We start from the raw sequence: 20,793 nt of genomic DNA on the forward strand, positions 1-20,793 counted from the left end.
GGGGCAAATCTAATGTCTCAAGCACTCCTAGAGATGGAGGGAAAAATGGTACAAATGTTCTGGAAGGAAATTTGGCCTATATTTAAAATGCCATGAAAATCTGCCCTTTAAGCCTGTAAGTCTTTGGCACAGCATTTTCACATTTAGAAATATATCTTAAGGCAATAATGAAAGTGTATGAAATTTAGTTACAAAGTATTTACTGTAGCATTGTTTCTCACAACTGAAATGAGAAAAGGTGACTAGACCTTGGCAAAGTGAAGTGTAATATGCTCATAATATAGAATATGATGATATCACTCACATGGTATCAGTAGGATGAGAATGTGTTTAAAATACAGTAAAGTGGAAAACAAAATTTGTGTAGTATGAGCAATTTTGTGATTTAACACTTATATAGTATTTTGGATCATAAAAGTTTCACATTCACTAAAAGGATTTGGAAAACAAAGGTCAAAGAATATAGAAATCACCTAAAATTTCACCTACCAGATATATTTGCTGTTTATACTTTAATATATGTTATATGAAGTCTCCTTGTAATCCAATGTAAACAGACTAAAAACATGTTCCTTAGGAAGGCAATGCCATATTTAATTTCTAATCCAAATGTTCACAAATCAGAGAAGTTTGGTGAAGTTTAACATCATTGCATCTGGGAATGGTCAGGGAAATCTTAACGAAATAGATGGTCCTAAAAGCATAAGTTTAAAAGCAGAGGCAGGGGGCAGGAGAGTGGCTTAGTCAGTTAAGGGTCCTACTTAAGATTTTGGCTCAGGTTATGATCTCAGGGTCAAGAGATCGAGTCCCGCACCAAGCACCACATCAAGTCTTGTATCTGGCTCCACGCTCAGTGCAGTCTGCTTGTCCCTTCCCTCCTCCGCTTGTGCTCTATCACATGCACACACGCCCAAATAAATAAAATCTTAAAGATAATAACAAAAAAATAAAAGTGGAGGAGAGGGGATCCAGATGAGAGAAGGAATAAGAACAAGGTCTGGAAAACATAAGAAATGAAGTGGAACCAGGTAACAAGGGGTAGAGTATTTTGGCTAAAAACAAAGGTTCACAAATTGAGAGAATGAATAGGACCAGTATGAGAGAGGGGCTGAAGAGTTTTATCTTCATCCTTTCCCAATGCTAACTGACCCCAGAGTGCTTTTCTTATAATTATAATGTATTCATGGATGACCATCAAAAGTTAAATGCCTTTAAAAAAATGCCTTTTTAAGGTATAACAGCTTGATGAAACACCATTAGAAAATTCAGTGCCTGCCTGAATTAAAGTAGGCAGCCAAAAACTGTCTCCTCACAAATAAGGTAAAATCAGCAACAACAAACACAAGAAATGATCAACTTTGGATACTCCCCCATTTTTAAGGCTCAACCATGGGAAAATCAAAACCTTTTATTAAGAACAAATGATATCTACTATTAAATATCTCTCATATTTTTTTCTCTCTCATATTTTTATTGTGCAAAACAACACACACAAATATTATTTGGCCATCATGTGGCCACTTGATGTTGAGAGTCACGCTGCAGGTCAGGTCCTCGTATCAGGTAGCTGCATCAATTCTACTGCTTCATTTTGTCTTCACAAAACAAAGCTACACTTCACAAGGTGCATCAAAGCAGAGGGAATATTTCATATGTTGTGATATCCAAGTGCTTTCAAAATAGGCTGTTAGAAAAATCACTCTGTATTTTCAGTAGTTCACTTCCATACTGTTAATTTTAGTTTTTTTACTACTTTCTAAAAAATGTATCATGTATATTGGTAAAAACAACAACAAATTTTCTAACTGTACAAAAGGTCTAGAGTGAAAAGCCTGGTCCATACTTCCTACCCTTGAGCCTAGTTCACTCCCCAGACAACCACTGCTGTTACTGTCTCAATTGTCCTTGGAGACAGTATCTTCATACTCAAAATGGTAGCATATTCCAAAAACATTCCCCTGACCTTGCTTTTGTCATTCAATTCCCAGCTTTTTAAAAACTGCTGGTGCCACCGGTAGGCTTCACTTTGAAGTATTCAGAGATTTGCTTTTGGATTCAGAAAGTGTGAGAAACTCAGGTGTAGTTAGAAAAGTTTACTTTGTAATGGAAATAGAATAGCATTATAAATACATGGGGCAGATGGAAGAGGAAACCGCCACTTCTGCCACTAACAAATCAAAGGAAAACTAGAGATTAGGAGGTAATGAAGTTTGAAACTCTTGCCCAGATAATAGAGAATGTCCAGGATTCTACATGGGAGGTGCCTAAAAGGAATTGAGAGGAACCAGGTTAGAATAGGGATAAGTGCAAAGGGAGGACCTACTTGTAAGGCCCTAAGTCTTATTTTGCCCTCCCTTTGGAGAATCAAGAGAAAGCCCAACTGGTGAAACTTTGTGAAATTGCCCCAGCCCTTCCTTAGGAAGTTCTTGCAGACTGGTACAGCCTGCGATGCTAGTCCTGGGGAGATGGAAAGGATGGGGAGACCAGGGAAAAGAAGAGCTTTCCTTTCTTCCCAGATTCCAGAGGACCAGAGACTAAAATTCAAGGTAATGACAGTGAACAAGGCCAGTGGGTGACCTGAAGCATCACTGGGGATGGTGGGAAAGACATATGGCATTAGACATTAGAAAGGCAAGAGGCAGACCACCTAGCAGCTGAGAGAGTGTTTGCTAGTCTAACTGATCCAAATCAAGTTATCCTCTTCATGACTCCATTTCCTCATCTATGAAATGGAGCTGGATGTCTAAAGCAGACTTAAGACAAGTGTGAGTGGTAAGTAACAAAATATAAGTGTAAAAAGTGTAAATAGCTTAGAATGGTGCTGGGCCTACTGTGAGTGCTCAAAATGTGTGCCCCAGTGATGAGAGCACTGGTCTTCAAAGTGATCTCAGGCCTGGAACACCTGGGTGGTTTGGCTAAGGTCACGATCTCAGGCTCATGAGATTGAGCCCCACATTGTACTCTCCCTCCTCTTGCTTGTACTCTACTCTCCCCCTAAGTAAGTAAGTAAGTAAATAAATAAATAAATAAATAAATAAAATCAATCTTCAAAGTGATCTCAGGCCTACCTAGCTCCAGGCACTGGCCACCTCCTCCCTCACCCCCATCTCCACCAATACTTTGCTCAAATTCCCCAGGAAACTGCTTGCATCAAGGTGTTCACCTTTGTACCCTCCTGTGCCTCTAATGTTCCTCCCAAGATGTCTGCACTGCTCACTCCCTCTCCTGTTCAGGGCTTACTCAGATGACACCAGCACTGTGGGATCTTCCTAATGACCCAAGAACTTCTCCCACCCCCCTTCTCTGCTTTATTTTTCTCCATAACACATCTATTTCTTATACATCATATTTTTCCTATCTCTTCCCCCCTATCCCACATCCTCCCTCTCTATGAATTGTAAGTTCTGTTGGGGCACATATATTTTTGTTTTGTATAATGTGGTACCCTTGATGCCCAGAACAGCACTGGCATACCATAGATGCTCAATGAATTCTCCTTGAATTAATGAATGAATATTTCCTAGTATATCCATTCTCCAATTCAGGCACACTTTTATACTTGTATATTGCTTCTAATCATTATTGTTACAACATTGCAGTGAACACTGTATGTGACTATACCTAGAAGTAACATGGATGTGAGTGTACCTAGAAGTAGAACTACTGGACTATGAGTTATGCACATCATTAATTTACCAGATATATTGCCAATCAACTTTCTAAAGTGGTACTTATTATAATCCCTATGCAGTGTGAGACTCCTGTTTCACATTCTTGACAGCACTCGATATTTTCAGGCTTTTTAGTTCTTGCCAATCTTGAGAGCTCAACGGTATTTATTTTCATTTTCATTCATTTGACTATTGGTGATTTGAACATCATGTGTTTGTTGATCATTTCTATTTTCTCTTTTGTGAATTACCTGTTCATATTTTTTGTCCACATTTTTTATATATTCTGGATCCAATCTTGTCTGTTATATGTGTGGCATGTAACCTCTCCAGCCTCTGTTGTTTTTAACTTTTTAAAAGTCACGTTGTATGCACAGAAGTTGGCACTCCATTTCTTAAACAAAGATTATCCCATGTTAATAATTTCTTTAAAATGTTTAGAAGTTTCCTAACATAGACTGATTTTAAAATACATTTTAGAAAAACATTTTTCCACAGGCATCTATTCTTCAGTAAGATCTATTACCGTCTTACAGAATACCAGTGTTCCACGCACAGATTTGGGGAGATGCTTCTCTAAGAAATAGGGATAGACAGGAGGCTTTTGAGCAGGGTAGTAACATGATGGCAACAGAGAACACTGCTTACTGTTTTCTTTTGTTAATGAGGTGGAGTATGCTCTGCCATCTTCAGTTTACACAGTTTTTCAAAAACTCTTGACAGATTTATACAATGGCCAAATTTATCATTGCATCCGAAGGTCCTGTTTTATCAAAACATTTGACAAGTCTGACATCATTCTGCACGTTACTCTGTCAAGGGCCTTAATAGTATCTGGGAAACTTCTAAAATACTTTATTGGGAAATCTCTATGCCTGACTTCATATGGGAAATCTCTATGCCTGACTTCATATAGGAAAGGCTTAATGTAGCTGTAATATTCTGTTTATTTTAAAAGATTTAACATTCTGGAATTAAAGTCATAAGATTTAGTCAGGCATGTTCATTTTAGTTTCCCCAATGCCTGATGATTACCAGCTGATCATTAAGTGCCTAAACTCTAGTGTGACAGAGGAGACTTAGAGGCCAAATTCCCCTTCCTCAGATGGTCAAGGAAACATTCTAGAGTCCTTATCAAGTTTGATCCTTTAAAGATAGAAATGGTATGAAGCTACTTCTTGTAACTCAATTCTGACCCTCTTCCTTCTCCCTCAGTTACAGTCTCAGGTAAACAAACGTTGACAATTTAAATGACATTTAATTTCCTCAGTGTTTCCCATCTTCTTTTCTTTTGACTTCTGTTCATCTTAACTCAATTCGAAATTCTAGATTTAAAGGAGGTAAGAGTAAAGTTGTTTAAGCATTGTTAGTTGAAAAATAAATATAACTTATTTGTAATAACAAAAAATATGCTATTAAAAATCACTAATATAACTTAGAAGCTATGACCTCTTAATATACCATAATTAATGATAATGTTTTCATGAAAGGGATTATTGAATAATTTCTAAGTCTTCTAACCAAGACACTTAATATGACAATTACAAAGGAGAGGAGATAAAACTAAAGGCATATTTTTTATAGGATTTTATTTATTGATTCATGAGAGAGGCAGAGACACAGGCAGAGGGAGAAGCAGGCTCCTTCGGGGGAGCCTGATGCGAGACTCAACTCCAGGACCTGGGATCACGATCTGAGCTGAAGGCAGATGCTCAACCAGTGCCACCCAGGTGCCCCAAAGGCATATTTTTAAAGCATTCAACCTACCTATAGCTCCACATGCATACAAAGGAAAAATAATTTTATGATTAACTAATGAACTGACAGGAGTAATTCTTAGGTTTGTTTCACTATAGAGTACTTGTTTTAAGTATTTTGTCACCATCTTGTTAACCTCTCTCTTTTATGTAATAAAATAGCATCAATTAGGGGCACTTGGCTGGCTCAGTAGGGAGAGCATGCAACTCTTGATCTGGCATCCTAAATTCAAGCCCCATGGTAGATGTAGAGATTACTTAGAAAAAAACAGCATCAGTTATTTTCCTCCGCTGATAAATTTAGCTACTAAGAGATTATAGATCACAAAAAGATCCAAAGTGTAAAGTTAATTTTAATACTGTAGTACTTCTTATTCCAGGAACTTGTCTGGAGCTTTGAATTTCTCTTCATTGTGTCCTAATCTAATCTCTCTCTCTCTCTCTCTCATCCCGTCTTACAATTTGGCTCCACTCTTTGTAGCACAGATTGGAAGAATAGTACAGTACTCCTACACCCTGGACAGAGTTTAAGTGATAACTGGATGGGGGCGGGGGGGGGGTGGGGAGTCTCTGCTAACAACATATGGAAATTCTTAGATGTGAGGTATACTCCAAATAGCATCACCTTGAGAAAATCTCCCACTGAAAATTGAAAAATTTAACTTTAAAAGTCTGCTGAGTTACAAACAGGGCTCAAAAACATTTTTCTTTTTTCGGACTCTAATAAACAGTGAGTCAACCTCACAAAACTAGAAAACAAAAAAATATATATTTAATATGAAAAAAATGTTTCTTTTTCCTTTTCTATAGTGTCCTCTTCCAGGGACAAATTGAAACAACAGTTTTTATCAGTATGGTTATACAATACATTTAAAAGTGACACCGACGGGGGGTGGGGGTGACTGGGTGACGGGCACTGAGGGGGGTACTTGATGGAATGAGCACTGGGTGTTATTCTATATGTTGGCAAATTGAACACCAATAAAAAATAAATTTATTTAAAAAAAAGTGACACTGAGATTTGAGGAGAGCAAAGTATGAGAAAGTAGAGAAATTCAAGGTTTTACAAGAAAGGATGCAAATAAAATATCAGAGAAGTGTACAGAAAAAAATTAAATTTTTGGCAGTTAAAACTGATACACAAGGCACCAAATATAAGATGGTATTGACTAAAAGAAAAAGATCTGGAACTCACAAATATATTCAATATTTTCAAAAAGCTGTGATACGGGAATGTATTAGTGGCATTACAACTTAAAAGAACTATCAAGTGATCCTCCTTTTCAGAGTTGGTAAAATAAATCCCCAGCCATCACGCTTGTTATTTGAGGAAAACAGCAAGATCCTGTTTACCTTCTTTCGAGCTGGTGTTGGTTTCTCTCCTACCTGCTCTGAAGCTCGCACTATTAGAGCCACGCCTTTAGGTTACATAATGCATATAGGGCATGGGCCCAGGATATACAGTTGCACCCAGTGATGGTGAAAACACTCTCCTCAGCGTGGATTCTCTTGTCAGATCACACAATCGTCGCAGGTGGATTCCAGCCTGCCCTCTGCCCTCCTTCTGCAGCATGCCTGTTTCTTTCAGGCTGTAACTTAGACTGTGGGTATCGGAAAATGAATAGGATATAGTCTTTTTCCTTTAGGAGCTCCTTGTCTGGCAGAAGACACCAACAGGAAAACAAACACAATGCAACATGATACATTTTGACTACACCAGACACAGGTTGAAAAGAATAATATCCAGCAGTAGCTAGAACATAAAGACACAGAGCACTGAAACACCTTTGCCAGAAGCTGGAATTGGTAACAAGTCTTCTGGAGGACACTGTGGCATTCTGTGTCAAAAATCTTAAACAACAAGTGAATACAGTTCACCTCAGCAGATCCTCAGAGCTCAGGATTTATTCTAAGGAAATCACCAGCAAGTTTGCAAAGACGTTTGCACAAATATATACAGTGAAGCACTTGTTGTAATAGTAAAATACTCTAGTGCCCAATAATAGGAGATTGGTTACATGAATTTTGCTACATCCATTCAACAGTATAAGCTACAGATTTATTCAGTGAATAAAAAATATGCTTTTGATATATTTTTGAGTGAAAAGTAGGTGAAAAAGCATCATACCGATGTGATAAAAAAGGCACTTAGCCTCTGTGATCTTCCCCTGCCAAACCTGTGACCCCAGCCTAATCATGAGAAAACATCAAACTCCAACAGTGAGACATCTTACAGTATGTCTGATCAGTACTTCAAAACTGTCAAGGCCATCAAAACAAGGAAGTCTGAGACACTGTCAGAACCAAGAGGGGCCTCAGGTGACATGACAAATAAATGTAATATGATATCCTGGATAGGATCCTGCAACAGAGAAAGGACACTCTTGGTAAAAACTAAGGATATCTGAATAATCTGTGAACTTTAGTTAAAATAAAGGTATTAATAGTAGCTCATTAATTACAACAAATGTGTCATATTAATGTAACATGTTAATAACCTGAGGGATGATTTGAGAACTTTGCAATTTTTCTGTAAATCCACAATGTTCTCAAAAATAAAATATATTAGTAAAAAATAAATCAGTTTTACGGATAGATATTTATCACATATGCATAGGAAAAAGTGAGGAAAGATATACCTCAAGGTGTTAATTTTTTTCAGTCAGATATATCGAGGTATAATTTATAACAGTAAAATGCACTTCTTTTAGTGTGTAATTCTGATCATTTTAATATACATAGTCATGTAACTACCACTTTAATCAAGATACAGGACATTTCTATCAGCCCTAATACCCTTTGTAGCCAAACCCTCTGGCAACCACTGTCATTTTTCCCTTTGCCTTTTCTAGAATCCATATACATGGAATCATACAGGATGAACTCTGTTGATTAAAATTGTTTCCCCCCCCAGAATGTGGGACTATGGGTAATAACTTCCTTAGTTTTTTTTTTATCTTGCTTATTTGCATTTTTAAATTTTCTATAGTAGACCTAACTTTTGCTACTTAGAAAAATAAAAGTACAAAGTAATTGTAATAGGTATTATATTAATAAGTAAGGGGATAAAGCTACTGGAGTACAGATGAGGACATTTTTGTTTAAGATATTTAAGTTGCAGAATTATTTTACTAAAGAGTTAATCCTGAGCAGCAACAGAAGTTAAGAGGTGGGCTCTAGGATTAGCTAGAGCTAGGTAAAAATCCTTGCTGCACTACGGACTAGCTGTGTGACTTCGGTAGTCTATTTAATATCTTTCACCCTTAATCCTCATTTTAAAATAGAGTTAACACAGTACCTGTCTCATACAGTTGTTAAAAGGATTAGATGATACTGTAAATGTGTGCATTAATAGGTTTTAGCTACTAAAATGATTTTTATTGGTTATTTGGCTCTTCTCATTCTCATGATGATGCTATCACCATGAATACTGAGCTCCTGAGAGGTGGAAGATATGGAAGGCCATTCTAGGCCAAGGAAACAGTCCCAAGGACAGAGGGGCATGTAGGGGCTGAGGGAAGGAAGCCAACCTTCTAGAGCCAGGTCATAAAGGGCCTGCTCACCCAGGCCAGAGAATTTGTTGCTTATCTTAAGCCTGAGGGCAGAAACCATTTTGTTTGGCCATATATCTTGTACTTCTGGTTATCTGTCTTACAGTGGCATCACCTTTTATGCCAAGTTAGTCCCCCCCTTTTCCCTCCCCATGTTTCCAAAGCATTCCATTCCTATCTATGTTACTGCATGTATAATGTGGCATTGTAATGACTCGTTTACAGGCCTGCATCTCTCTTAGGCATGAGCTCCTGTAGACTCTGTCCTCTAGCTCACATTATTTTCCAAAGACGTAGAAAACCCTTAAATATTTAGTGAATGAACAGCTATGTTTTCTCAGGAAAAACAAAAACAAAAACAACAACAAAAACAAGAAAAACTGTGGGAGGATGCAATTTGTAGTAGATATGTTTCCATAAGGAGAAAAAGAAGAAACCGAGAAATGAATGATCTGAAGGAAAAACATTGTAAAAGGGGAGACAGAATGAAAGCTCTGCCTGACCCTGGAGTTGGGGTGGGGGTCCTCAGGGCACATTCTCTTGACAGTTTTTTTTTTTTTTTAATGACAGTTTTGACTAAAATAATCTAGGCAGCTATCACATTAATCAGCTGTTAATATACTACTGTATTTAGAAAGTGGCAGCTCTGTATATGTCAACATGGAACACAGTCTAAGATACATTAAGTGAAAAAAGAAAGTTGCAGAGCAATGTGCATATTCTATGTGTGGAGGGAAAATACATCTGTTTGCACATACCAATATTCATATACTTATATCTGCATGAGATGGAATCCATAACACAGGCTGTCTCTGGAAAGGAGAGCTCCTTTTCATTATACAACTTTCACTACATTTGGCCTTGATACCACATACATACATTAATCTACTCAAAATTTATTTTTAAAGAGCTCTGTAAAGTGATATTTTAGAATAGATTTCTAAGACTAACTTTTTTAAAAGGATTTATTTATTTGAGAGAGAGAGAGAGAGAGATCAAGCACATAAGTGGTATGAGGAGCAGAGGGAGAGGGAGACTCCCCACTGAGCAAGGTGCCACGCGGGGCTCAATCCCAGGACCCCAGGATCACAATCCAAAGGTAGATGCCCAACAGATTGAGCCACCCAGGCGCCCCTAAGACTAATTTTTAGAAAAGGAAGGCATATACATACAAGGAACAAAGGTCTGGAATGATACATGCCAAAATGAGAGTGGTACACATACTGTAGATATTTATTTTCTCCATTTCTAGTCTTTTTCTGTTTCCATTTTTTAATTTTGCTGGTTCCTCCTCTTTCCCAGAGCTCAGTCCTTAGTAATTTTCTCTGCCTGCATTTTTTTGGTGATCTCATGGAACCTCATGGTTTTAAATATCAATAATATGCCGGACAAATTTATATTTGCAGGCAAGATCTGGCTTCAGACTTTAATATTATATACAATGTTTATTCAATATCTCTACTTGGGACGTCTAAACATCATCTCAAACATAACACAACCAAAAGTTGACTTCCTGCCCCCTCCCACACACTTCCAACACACAAGTCTTCCCATCTTAGTCTATGGAAAATCCTTGCAGTTGCTCAGGCTAAAGATGGGGGAGTCATTCCTGATGTATTTCTTACAGCCTTCACCCAATCTCTCAGTAAATCTTGCTAGTTTTATCTTCAAAATGAATCTGGGTTTTGACCACTTCTCACCTCCTTCACAACTGCCACCCTGGTCCAGGCACCAACATCTCTCACACGGATCACCTCAACACTCTCCAAACTGGCCTCCTTGTGTCTCCCCATTACCCTCTACAGTCTATCCCCAACAGCAGCATGATGTAGTGATCTATCAAAATATAGACCTGATCATGTCACTCCTCTGCTCAAAACTCTCCAGGTGCTTCTACTTCTCAAAGAGAAAAAGCCCAAACCCTTAAAATGGCCTACAAGGCCCCATGTAATTGGCCCAGTTCTTCCCACTCTCCCACACACATTGCCTTGCTCTCTCACCTCACCACTTCTCACTCTTTTCCTTGCTCATCCCCTTCCAGCCAGTCTGGCCTCCTTACTAGTTTTCACACACAGGGCATGCTTCCATCTCATGCCATGGTGCTGGTCCTTCCTCTGCTCTGACCATGGATATTATCAAGATCGGTTTCATCCTTTCCTTCACATCTTTGCTCAAAACTCACCTGCCCAATTAGGCCTTCCTGGAATGTCTGGTCTAAAATTGCAACCACCCACCCACATCCCTATTCCCTTTCCCAGCTCAATCTTTTCCCCTAACACTCATCCCTTTCTATTCTATAACAATGATTTGGTTAATTCATACATAATCGGCCATGGTCACATTTGAAATATAAGGTCCATGAGAACAGGGATTTTTGTCTGTATTGTTCACTTAGCCTAGAAAATACATGGCATAGAGTAAGTAGATGCTCAATAATACATGTTGAATGAATAAGTTTGCACTACTCACTCAGTAAAGAATAAATTTTAAATAAAAATCACTATAATGAATGAACGCTACAAGTGTGTACTTAATCATAATTTGAAAGCTTTTTGAATGTGTATAAACTTTATATTTTCTGTTAAAAAAACCTCACGATTTTTGTTATCCTAGGAAAATACATTTCTAGGTTTTACTTATTATTATTATTTTTTTTTTACTATTTATTAGGACTGTAGTAGCAAAAGGCTTTTAAAATGTTCACTCTGGATTAATGCTGCAAACGATTTCATTCCAGTGATTTCCTTTTCTACTGCAGACAGCACAGCAAAGGCAAGACCAACAGCATTGGCACTAAACAACAGGGGTGCCTATCTCCACCACTCTGGTGGCCACCCTTTTATGCTTTCAAAGGACTTTCACCTCTCTGAGCCTCCTTTTCCCTAATTGAAAAATAGGAGTGACACCTCATATGGTCGTGAAGATTAAATGGGACCAGAGCTAATATTTGCCAGGTGCTTACAACATGAAGTGGGTAATATCATGACCATTTTTCACAGCTTAGGAAACAGGGACCAAAGGTTAGAGAGCTAGTTCGGTAGAAGAGTCAGAACCCTGTTCCCTAGACAGTGAGTTTGGGGCTCTTCCCCTCCACCCTCACTATCTCTTATCTCTTTGGGAAAAGGTAAAGGGTAGTCAGAGTGTCTAAAGTGTCTAAAGGCAGCCAATCGGGAATTGTTTGATTCTGCCTTCAGCACATGAAAGACCACCACCCTGAGCAGGGGTCTTTAGCAAGTCCACTCCGGCCACAACTGGGGGACACAAGAACTATGTCAGGACATCACAAATCTAAACAAGTTAAATAGAATTAACACTGATGTGGGGCAATATCCCTCCCACCTCTCCTTCCCTATTCATGTAGATAATCATGCAAAGTCAAATTCTTCTCCTTGTTAGTCTTCTTGTTGAGTCTCAGCTCAATAACTGGTCTTCATCCCATAAATCTCTTCCTCATACCCCACATACAAGTACTGTCTAATCCACTTCTGCTTCTCATTGACTCTTATCCAGTTACCTCTGGTAAACCTTTCTTCCTCTTTCTGACATCTTTAATTCCATTTATAACCTCTCAAATAACTCCATGATGGTTAGTAACCACCAAAGTGGTATTCATACTGCACTGAAATTAAGAAGAGACCTGCCATTTACTTTGAACTTTTCTAGGCTTAGTGAACCATACTGTGTACTACCCCAGACAGTGATCAGAGAGGTGTCACCTTCAAAACCTTCTCAGACAATTCCTTTACCTCTTTATTTTAAATTAATGTAACTGTGAGGGACAGTGGTTAAAGTGGCTACTGGCTGCCTCAAATCCCAGGCCTACTATCTAGTAGCTGTGTGACTCTGGGCAGCTATCTATCCTTTGTTCCAGTTTCCTCATCTGTGAAGTGGGATCATATGGAATCTGCCTCCTATGGTTATTATGAGGATTAAATGAGTTCATTCATTTAAAGCTTTTAGAATGGCTTCTTGCACAGAGTGAGAGCAAAATAAATATGAGCCATTGATATTTTCTCAAATATGAATATTCAAAACTTTAAAAACTTTTCCTAATTCTTGCTCTTTAAAATACTTTTATTACATCAACCTTTAAAGAGAATTTAACCACAAATAGTGTTTCAGTCATATAACCAATTAAATACATTTTTACTAGGTAACCTGAAGATCTGACTAATATAATAATGTTCCTATGGAAAGCTTGTTTTGAATTCAGAAATATCTGCAAATGAACTTTTGAAGAGCACTTTATCTGGAAGAGAAGGAATGCATACATTAAAAATGCAAATGTGTGGGGCACCTAGGTGGCTCAGTAGGTAAAGGCTCAAGTCTTGACCTGATTGAGCCCCACACTGGCCTCCACACTCAGTGGGGAATCTGCTTGAGATTCTCTCTCTCCTTCTCCCCTCTGTCACTCCCCTTGCTCATGTGTGAGTGTGCTCTTTCTCAAATAAATAAAATCTTTCTTAAAAAATGCAAATGTGCATAAAACTATGACATATGATTTAATTTACCAGAAAATTCTTTACTTTTTTGAAATAGGGCTTATTTCATAAATAATTAATTTTTTTTCTATTGACATAGCTGGTATGTATGAGTATCTCTGAAAAATATAAATCAGAGGTGAAGGGATCTAGGATCTCCTTGCTTATTCACAGAGCTTGGTTTTTACAATCAGATTCACAAATGCTAAAAAAAACACTGTGTTTGTATAAAATAGTCTCTTCAGACTATACCATCTGCACTTGCCTGAGGGGTCAGTTTCCTGAAAATAAGTTACTCAGCTAAAGAACTCTGCTCTTCATGGGTAGCCGGCAGCGTACAATGAGCAGAAGGTTGGACTTACAACAAGGAAGCTGATCCTACCAGTTACTTCCTTTCCATCTCTCCAAATAAGGAAACACCACGGTGTCTGGCAGACCTGGTAAAGTTATGCTTATTTTGGAATTAAAAACAACAGTATATTTGTTGGTAAGACTGCCAGATTTATCAAAGAAAAATGCAGGAAAGAAAAATGCACGATGACCAGTTGAAGGTGATTTTCAGATGAGGAATATTTAGTATCAGGATGTCCCAAATATTGCATGCAACTTATACAAATAAAGTATTCTTTATATATCTGAAATTCACATTTAACTGATCATCTTGCATTTAATCTGGTCACCCTATTTGTTAGGCAATGATTTCTTTCTAGACATATTACTATTCACTCACTTTCTCTCTCCATGGCCTGTTCTTCCTCCCATACCCACCCCCCACATTTTCATACTTTGAAGGAATATATGTGTTTCATAAACAAAGTACCCAAATTTGTACTTATTGTCAATATTTTGGAAACTGCTTAAATTAGGGAACTACCAGTAATTTTTATTTATGTTGAAATTGGGGGGAAAGTCCATAATCTTATGTAATTATATTTTATTTCTTCTTTGGCTCTGTGCAATTATAGAAATAAACTAAGAATTGGATTTTTAATTCATTTAGGTTCTCAAAAGTTAAATGGAATCGGGTATCAAAACAATTTAACATGAGATAATACTGCCACCTGGAGATCAGAGGCCAGTATGACTAAGAATCAATCTTAATTCTAATTCTTGAAAGTAATCTGAGTTACGGTGACACTTAATTTAATAATAATTCCATCTGCCACTTGCCATCATATGGGTCCGGTTTTTTCCTCATTTATTCATTAATTTAGTGAATATTTTCTAATCTTCCATTGTATGCCAGACACTAGGCTAGGCTTTGGGAACATAAAGATGTATAAAACTTAGTTCCTTCCTTGAGTAGCTAACAGACTAGTAGGAGAGCCCAGCATATTATTAGGTGTCATCTCATGTACCCCTACCCTTTAAACTGAAATTGAAGGGTACCTGGTGGCTCAGTCAGTTGGGCAACCGACTCCTGGTTTTGGTTCAGGTCATGATCTCAGGGTTGTGATATTGAGCCCTGAGACAGGCATGGGGCTCAGCATGGAGTCTGCTTCATAGTCTCTCCTTCTCCCTCTGCCCCCTCCCTCACTCCCCTACTTGTGCCCATGAGCCCACTCTCTCTCTCTCTCAAATAAATAAATAAATAAAATCTTAAAAAAAATAGAGTGAAGCAAAATTGAATATAATACTTGTCTTTATGTAGTGACAAACTCATCTCTTTTCCTTTTTCTAAGATTATATATAGCATAGACCATGGTTTGTAATTTTCCCAATCACCTCCGACTCTAATCTGCCTCACCTGAAATAATGGAGTTTATAGATCACTCTACTGTTACACACATATTGCTCTTGTTCTCCATGAATCTCCAAAAATGCAGAATACAATGCGTTTTCCTTGATTTTCATAATGATTAATTCATAGAAAGCTTTGAGCTTGAAGGGGATTTATCTTGAAGTGTGGAAGCATGGAAGACGTGTATGTGTCTGTGTAATTACAGCAACTCTGCAATTACAAATTGGACAATAGACTTCACTGACCTTTTTAAAGTCCTCTCCCTCTTACCACTTTGATCTCCTTTCTCACTTTGCTGCTTTCTTTGCTGTCCTGTTTCTCAATATTTCCCGACCTCTACCCTCTACCACAGTGAACAATTCTTCCCACTTTATTACATAGAACAATTCAATTTTCTCAGTTTCATGTCCTCAAACTCAACCTCCTGCCCACTTGTGCATATCCAACTCTCATTGCTATATTATGACACACAATGGGCCATCTGCCTAGAGTTTCATCCCCTTTCCCTCCCTATGTAAGATTTATTTCTCCTTGACAGGAACTATGACAACTCTTAAAAGACAGAGTGGTAGCAATTTAGGTTTTAAATAACACTTTAAAATTTCCTTGTTAGATAGAGATATAAATAAGGTGTTATGAGGGCCCCTTCTACCCTTCCCTTCCTCCCTGCCTCCTTCCCTCCCTCCCCACCTTCTACTTTCTCTTCCATACCGTAAGCTATCCCTACAAGCATTTCTTACTAGCCTTGTGGTACTCTTTGGTAATACTACTAAACTTAAAGTTCAACAAAGGACAGAAAACTGATGGAAGTGTTGTCATGCAGTACAGCTAACTTCCTGGTCCATGGTATACTTTGTTTTCTGGTTAAGCCTATAACACAAGCCTTCTCCTAAAGCTGAAGTGTTCCTATGACAAGAACTTGGAGAAAAGATGTTAGAAAGATGAATTGTGCTCTTGCTAATATCTTGCTGATAATCATTCCCTAATCCTGTTAACTACTCTTGGCCTTAAAAAGGAAGTGTGAATATGAAATTGCATTAAAACATTTTGTAAAATCATAAACTAAAACTATCCCAAATATTAAGTTGAAAAAGAATTACTCAATTAACAATTTCCCTAAACTTTTGGATTAGTTTCGTCATCAGATCTCTTTGTTATGAAGGCTGGTGTACCAAAACACAAATTGCCCAGCTAAAAGAGATGATTTGCCTGGGCATTAGGGATGTTATCTGATTGGCACTGTGACTAGGCCTTGATCTTTGGATTATGGAGTTTAAATAGGGATTGTAGAAATCACTTCACTTTCAAAAATAAAATTAGAGAACTTTATCAATTCACAACACATACATTTATTATCTACTTTATGTCACATTCTACACAATGTGCTTAAGATACAAAATCAAAACATATCTGCTCTCAAGGAACTTATGATCTAATGAAGAAAACAAAAAAATCAAAGACCATATATGGGGCAGCCTGGGTGGCTCAGCGGTTTAGCGCCACCTTCAGCCCAGGGCCTGATCCTGGATACCCAGGATTGAGTCCCAATGTCAGGCTTCCTGCATGGAGCCTGCTTCTCCCTCTGCCTGTGTCTCTGCCTCTCTCTCTCTGTCTCTCATGAATAAACAAATAAAATCTTAAAAAAAAAAAAAAAAGACCATATATGTAAGAATTCTGTAAATGTCTAAGTCTTTGTAATTGGTCAGGTCTGTTATTTACCCTTTGTTTTTCCAAAGCAGCTACCAGTAAAATACAATTATAAGCATCTCTATGTTTAGTTTTGAGCCTTTCACTAATGCTTACTTAACACGAACATTTTAGGGTAGACTAGTACCTTGGCATTCTTTCAGTTTCATGAATATGGTGAGCTCATTTATGTTTTAGGACTTTGTTATTAGATGTTTCCTGAGCAAAGCATGCAAAGAAGCATTGAGTCTGACCTATCCCAGCCTAGGCATTCTGATATGGCAGGAAAAGTAGGGGGAGAAACACTTAGCAAATGAACAGGCTTCCAAACGAAAACAAAACAAAATAAAAAACCTCTTCCATCTTAGAAGTACAGGCACAACCAAGGGATTACTCTTTTTCCAGGCACTGAGGTAGAGTAGAAATTTGCTTTGGGTTGAGATATCTGCCTTTTCCTTTAGAATGTGACCTTCTCAAGGGGAAGGACAACGCATGTTTGTGTCTGAAGAAACGAGGATGTAAAAAACACTGGCTTCCAAATCCATTCATCACCTGAGGACTTAAAAAAATATTCCTGATTCAAATGAAATGTGGAAAAAAGTGATGAATGACATTTATGATGCTATTGGAAATTTGAAGACTGACTGGATATTTAATAATATTAAGTAATTATTACTATTTCAGGAATAACAGTGATATTCTGGTTAAGTTTTTTTCTCTTTTAGAAATATATACTGAAATATTATGGATTAAATGATGTCTGAGATTTGCTTCAATATAATAGAGAAGAGGAAAAAATGTAGGAGGAAAAAATAAGATTGGTCATGAGTCAATAGGTAGATAACAGGTACTATTCTATTTTCTTTGAAATCTGTTTGAAATTTTCTGTAAGAAAAATTTTTTTAAAAACAGTGATTCCTGAGTTCCCAAGAGTTTCTGACTTGTAAGTCTAGAGTCTGTGAACCTGAACACTGGTATAACCATCACTACCAGGAGATTCACCAACAGCACTCCTCCTGCCTATCTATGCTATAGAGTATATTAGTGGTGGGGCTAGAGATTGTTGATGATCAAAGCTCTTATGCTTTGCATATTGCCCTTAGGAAGAAAGCATCTGGTTAGAGTAATTTATACAAGGTGTCTATTTAACAATTAATCCAAAGGAGGGATTTTTGCAGTTTAAAGAAAATTCTAATAAATCTCAAAGAACAAAATTTCTTTCAAAGAAGAACTCTAGATTTCAAGTAAAAGAATCACACGCCAAACTGGTACAGCCACTCTGGAAAACAGTATGGAGATTCCTTAAAAAGTTAAAAATAGAGCTACCCTACCACCTAACAATTGCACTATCATGTATTTAACCAAAGGATACAAAAATAGTGTTTTGATAGAGCACAGGCACCCCAATGTTTATAACAGCAATGTCCACAATAGCCAAACTCTGGAAAGGGGCCAGATGTCCATCAATAGATGAATGGATAAAGAAGATGTGATATATATACACACACACACACACACACACACACACATACACATACATGATGGAATATTACTCAGCCATTAAAAAATGAAATATTACCACCTACAACAATGTAGATGGAATTAGAGGGTATTATGCTAAGCAAAATAAGTCAGTCAGAGAAAGACAATCATTATATGATCTCACTCATATGTGGAATTTAAGAAATAAAACAGAGGAGCATAGGGGAAGGGACGATGAAATAAAACAAGACAAAAACAAAGAGGGAGACAAACCCTAAAAGACTCTTTCTTACTCATAGGAGACAAACTGAGGGTCACTGGAGGAGAGTGGACAGGGTAACTGGATGATGGGCATTAAGGAGAGCACGTGATGTAATAAGGACTGGGTGTTACATACAACTGATGAATCACTGAACTCTACCTCTGAAATTAATAATACACTATATGTTAATTAACTGAATTTAAATAAAAAATTAAACTTAAAAAATAAAATTCAAATTAAAAAAAGAAATCGCACTGTAAACTGTACCACTGTGGCTCTATCTCATGCACTCTGTCTCTAAATCAGTACAATTTGCCACACAGACCGCTTGCTTCCTCAAATTTGTCAATCTTGTTTGTGCCTAAAGACCTGTGGTTTAACCATATATTTTGCTGAAGGATGTTCTTCCTCTAGATCATTCCATGGCTGGCTTCTCTACTTCATTCATATCTCAACTCCTAAAGTTGCTTTTTCAGAAGGGCCTTACACTCCCTCTTCAGTACCCCACACCTTGCAGTAACACCCTGTGAACTTAAGCTTTTATTTCAGACCACTTTTCATTAACTAAACTTTCTTGTTTACTAATTTATTGACCATCTCCTTTATCAAGACTGTAAGATCTCTCACTATAGGGCTCTTGTCCAATACTTGTTTATAGATGCCCTCTGACCTCCTACAATAGTGTCTGGCCAAAATAGGGACTCGATACAGAACTTTGAAGACCTGAAATATGTACACATGTAAGGATACCTTCTTGCATCCCTACATTATATTAGGGGTTGCAAATGCAAATACGACAGGGCTCAGACGAGTACTAAAAGCAGAAGGACTTAGGGAAAAACTAGAGAGCACAGGAAACAGTGCTCGTCTGCTTGACTTATTGCTGCCAGGCTACAGTGTAGATCTAGTGTGGTCAGATCTTCCCATTATTATTAGAATGCCAAATGAATGGGATGACATCCATTTTTTTTTATTAGTTCCATTTTAGCTGTTAGCAACCAATTTGAAAAATTAGAATAGCATGTGAATCAACAGTTTGCAAGCTCTGCTCATACAGATAAAATAACTCAGAGATTAGTTAAGAGACATTGAGAAAAGATATCGAGAATACTGTACCCTACAACACTGTTTGTAATGGTGAAAAATGGGAAACAACCTAAATGTATCCATCACTGTAGGAATTTCCAAATAATGTGTGAGAAACTTCTTTGACACAATACTATACAGCCAACCAGATGAAGTCTAGACAGATGTATCAATGTGGATAGCTATCAAAAACAGTTAGATGAAAAAGCCAAGTTGTCGATCAATACACAAAATATAATAACATTCATGTGAATCTTCAAAAGCCCAGTCATACTATATATTGCTTATAAATATATAGTAATAGTGAAAGCATTCAAACCTAGATTAGCAAGCTGCTTATCAACTTTAAGACCATGCCTCTCACAAGGGAAGTAGAGTGGTACTGGGAATAGGGGCACCCACTTAATCTGTAATGTTCTATTTCTTTCATTAAAAAATATAAAATGAAAAAATTTAACATCATACCATTCTGGATGGTGGATACATGGATGTTCACTTAGTCTTTCTTTTTAAAACATTTCTGAATCTTTAAAAATGTAAGGAGTAGCGGTGGCAAAACATCCCAAACTAGAATACTTGACTTCTACTTTGCTCTGCCTTTCTAGAATTGATATATTGATATCAGTCTCTAGATACAGTTTCCTCATTAACAAATTCAGTATAAATATGTGGTACTATTCGGAGTCTATAAGATCTAAAAACCTAAAACTATCCAGAGTCTCTAAAGATGTACAAACCTAAAACCTCCCCCACCCTACCACCACACGGGAAACGATATCCACCAGACTAGGGAATGAAATATGGATCTGTCCCCTCATTTAGGATAGTTCGTCTCTCACAATTCACAATTCCTTCTCAGGAAGAAATATGTAGAGCGGAAGAACTGTCTTGGTGACAGAGAGACGTGGATTTATTAGTCTTTCTGAGTGTCAGAGTCCTCATCTCTAAAACGGGGATTAAAACCCTTAGAATTGTAGTGAAGGTGAGAGATTAACATATGTCTACGGCCTGAACACAGTAGCTCTTAATTGTAATAAAATCGCATTTACGGGCTCGGCCCGGGGTCGTTAAGCAGA

At 37.6% G+C, this 20,793-nt stretch overlaps 1 protein-coding gene across 29 annotated transcripts in view; it reads right to left on the minus strand.

Annotated features, from left to right (window-relative positions):
- LOC144312166 (uncharacterized) overlaps positions 1-20,793 on the minus strand; it is a 165,836-nt gene that overhangs the window by 128,765 nt on the left and 16,278 nt on the right. The window contains exon 2 of one of the 29 annotated variants that reach the window (XR_013377702.1): positions 3,923-4,996. The exons of 26 other annotated variants lie outside the window; for them this stretch is intronic. The gene's annotated coding sequence lies outside the window, so the exon portion shown is untranslated. Of the gene's footprint in view, positions 1-3,922; positions 4,997-15,207; positions 15,598-20,182; positions 20,501-20,793 lie in introns of those variants that run through there. 2 more of the 29 variants (XR_013377715.1, XR_013377707.1) reach the window with 2 other exon arrangements.

The sequence above is a fragment of the Canis aureus genome, chromosome 1, assembly GCF_053574225.1.
Source record: "Canis aureus isolate CA01 chromosome 1, VMU_Caureus_v.1.0, whole genome shotgun sequence".
Classification (NCBI taxonomy): Eukaryota; Metazoa; Chordata; class Mammalia; order Carnivora; family Canidae; genus Canis; species Canis aureus.